This window comes from Lygodium microphyllum, chromosome 6 (genome assembly GCF_053477565.2).
Source record: "Lygodium microphyllum isolate KBCC chromosome 6, Lygodium_microphyllum_v1.1.10, whole genome shotgun sequence".
In the NCBI taxonomy this organism is placed as follows: Eukaryota; Viridiplantae; Streptophyta; class Polypodiopsida; order Schizaeales; family Lygodiaceae; genus Lygodium; species Lygodium microphyllum.
Genome location: NC_141140.1, coordinates 159,551,119 through 159,555,231, shown reverse-complemented (window position 1 = coordinate 159,555,231; position 4,113 = coordinate 159,551,119).

Below are 4,113 nucleotides of genomic sequence, written 5' to 3'. Positions count from 1 at the left end.
CATCCACATCATGGTGTCATTTGGATCTTACATAAAAGCTTACAAGCATGGACCCCTTCTGTCACATGCTTATATGTATTTATATATATATATGGGGGACTAAAGTCAAAGCAGCTTTTGGAAGCCGTTTTTTATAATCTCGATAACTCCCAAGCAAAAGCAAATTTCAAGAAAATTTCCACGATGCCCGATCGGTTTCGACCTGATCTACAAAGTTGCAGAAGAAACTTTTTTCAAATTCCTCACGGATTTGAAGTTACGAAGGCGCAGATTGCTGGCTACATGCAATTTGCTTCTCTCTTTCACTACACCAACTTTCCACTCTATCCTTCTTGTAAATATATTATAATAATGTGCTTTGGGCACCCACCTCTTGTAATCTAGCTCCATTTCTCTATTTTGTCTACCACTACACTTGGCTTCTTGCATGATGACCAAGGTGGGGACTTGTCCCATCCACTATTCTCCATATTTTCAAAGATGCCATACATAATCTAGGATTATGTTAATCAAGAAGATTAACTGAATCTAATCCCTCATGGAGGCTATATAAAGAGCCCATGGAGAATGAAGAGGGAGAAGGACAATGACAAGCCCATGAGAGCACTCTAGAATACCCTAATCTCTTTGAGGTGAGCTATGAGTGAGTTCTTTTATTATGTAGCATAATGGCAAGCTTCCTCTACCTGTTCTCCTATTATCTCCCTCTCTTCTCATCTTCTCATTCCACGTAGCATAATGGCAAGCTTCCTCTATTTCTTTTCCTATTATCTCCCTCTCCTCTCATCTCTCTCTCATATTCTAATATGGTGTCTAGTACATATATTCTCTCTTGTAAATTTGTGTCTTGGTTCTCTTGATTCTCTTTGAGAAAAAGGATGTCCTAGCCCATCCTCCCTTTGGCTAGGTAGTGCCCCTCTTTAGTTCTCTTAGTGAGGATTGGAGGTTGGATGGGTAAGAGGCAACCCGTTCATCATTTCAGCCCTCATTTTTGGTACCCCACTGAGGACATTCTCAACCACAATTCTCTACCTCCTTATGTGAGACGATACAACACATGGTGGTGCATCCTCTACAACAAGTGCCCCAAGTGGCTCTTTTCCAACGCATTCACCAACTTTTTTTGAAGGTGGTTGAATTCCACGACTCCCACAATGGTCTCCCAAGGAAGCCGAAGAAAGGAAGTATGCCTGTCGGATGACGGCACGTATGCGGGTAAAAGGTGTTCACCTTAGAAATTCCATTCTCTCACAACGGAAAAAATCATGTTGCCATCAATTGCTAGGTTCTGATAATTGTGGTGAGTGTTTTGCAAACAAAGTGAAGGCCCTTCTGGGAGGTCCTCGTCTCCAAATCATCAAATCCCTCTCTCTCTGGCCTAATCCACATCAAAGGAGGACAACTATGCATGAACGGTGTGGAGTTTTGTAGAAGTGCAAAGTATAAAGACTACCTTCAACTGTTGTTAGCTCGAAGGTTGGGTGTGGTTGAAAAGGTGGCCATCACACCTTGTGAAATATATGTCACCGAGGATGGACACACTAAGGCAAGAACAATCACTGGTGAGCAAATTCTCTGTATAGCAAAGTTGGTGGGTTCCAAAAAGAAACACTCTGGGAAAAATCCTTCATAATTCAAGAAAATGCATTCCCTCTACTCCCTTAAGTAGTCTCCACTCATGAATAATAATAATGGCCCGAATTTTTACACCTTCCACTCTGTACAAAACATTCGAGTTAATGTATGCATCAGTAGGAAGATTTTCTTCCAGCAGCATCTTGTCATGTACTTTGGGGCTGAAAGATTAAGAGAGATTCTTGTATCACCAGAACCTATAATCTTCCCAATGCTAGACTACAATGCATCCTTCAATGCACATGTCTTTATCCTATTATAATAGTTTCTCATGAATCACCACGAGTTGTATGGACCTATTTGTCCACTTGCTATGCAAACTGTGCATATTGTAGCCAGCACAAAGCTTAGATTCCAAGGCATTATTAGAAGCATACTAGGTCCTAGATGTCTTGCTGAAATCAATGCATCTGTAAACCCATTCATCCTTCCCCTTATAAAATACAACTTAAGTCTAGACATATTCATCTTCGTACTCTACTAAGGCAACATGGAATTTCCAAGTTTTTTTGGGCACAAAGGGGAGAAAGCTCTAGACTTTTTGGATGACTTAGAAATGGCCTTCCTAGTCACAGGCCGGGATGATGAAGCAACCAAAGTACGGGCCTTCCCTTTAGTTCTAAAGGGTGATTCTCGAGTGTGGTATCAAGCTCTCTCGGAGGTTACAAGGGGTAATTGGGAGGATCTCAAGACCGCATTCATGCACAAGTACCAAGATACAAAGCCACCTGAAGATATTTGGAGACAGCTCTTAGATCTTCGCCGAACCGTAGCAGGGGAGTACCAAGAGTATGAAGGCATGTTTATAAAATTGTGGGATAAATGGACAACCTCCTTAGCCAAGGGAGAAAGAGTACCTGATTGCCTTAAGAAAGATTGTTTTCTAGCCGGACTCCATCCTCTACTAAGGAAGAAGGTCAAAGGAAAGTTTCCCACATCCTATGAAGAATCAGTCACTTATGCGAGGGAGAAAGATAGAAAATTGAAGTATCAAGCCCAGTTGAAGGGGGGAGTTGAGCCCATGCAGGTTTTACCAACCATGCCAAGGCCTAGAGAAATAGCAAAGGCCCCACCTGAACCGGAGATGCCATAGCAAGAGCTCCTACAACGCATTACTAATCAACTTGAAAGCCTTTCGTTAAATTTGGTGCAAGGAGTACGACCCCTCCCCTCATAAATGAAGGCGATCGAGGTCCAAGGAGGCAAGAAAGAGAGTATGTTTGCTATAATTGTGGGGAGACTGGCCATGGTATGTACTTTTGCCCTCATTCTAGGTGTTTTCCAGGAAATGGTTTCCAACCAAGAAGGAGGGGACAATAAGTGATACCACCTAGGAAAAGGTTTGTTCCACTGAATCCAGGGCCTCCACCACCGGTTCAAGTTCTCCAGCATCCTCGACCACTTGCAGAGATGCCGCCCTTGCCTATCCACCCGCCAGAGAATCATGATGTTAGGATAATTAGTTTAGATGAGAGTGATGTTAAAGGGAAGGCCAAAGTAGTAGAGGTTGAAGCAACGCCGGTGAAGAAAGCTCGTAGAATTGAGAGAATGGAGCCTACACCCACCAAAGGAGGTTGAAAATATGGAAGAGGAGGTAGAGTCATCAATGGCTGCAAAGACACGCAACAGTAAAAAGAGAAGGGATCGCTCACGCCGACACATTGAGCCAGATGATTTTTCCATGGGTAAAGGTACTAGAGTTTATGATTTGCTTGCTGATGTGAGGAATCAAGGGTAAAAAATTTCATGGCCACAATTACTACATCTATCTCCAACAGTGCGGCGACAATGGTCCAAGATGGTAAGCATTAGACCCATGAAGAATAGACATGTGAATGCAATCCAGGCTAGAAAGATGAAAGATATTGTGCCTCTAGTGGAAGCCAAAATCAATGGGCAGAGAGTGTCAAAGACATATGTGGATGGAGGTGCAGAGATTTGTGTCATGACGGAAAAGTTGATGCATCGTTTGGGATTAGAGGTAAATGAAACTACTAAATTTGGGGCCAAAATGGCTAACAATGTAGTAGTAAATTGTTTGGGAGTTATAAAGAAAGTCAAGGTAAAGGTGTGTGGAGTGCAATTGGAGCTTGACATGTATGTGATGCCAGTGAAGGGGGACGGCTATCCGCTCATTCTCGGGCGACCATGGCTAATGGGAATGAAAGCCAGACAAGATTGGGAGATAGGGGCTTTAGAGCTAAGGCCACAAAAGGGGCTGCAAAAAAAATGGAAGAGCACTATCTACAACATGAAGGAGGGCCGACAGGAGGATCTTGTGTTAGAGACCACCGTTGATGAATGGAGTTCCAGGAGGGTTGGTCATCTATGACAGAGGGAGAGTCTTCTAATGAGGAGGAAGAAAGCTCTCTAGAAGTGATGGGGATTACATTAAAAGGGCCTTCTAGTAGTGAAATTCCACAGCAGCTTCCAAAGGTCGAGAAGGAGGGGTTAGAAAAAATGTTGGCTAAGGATCTA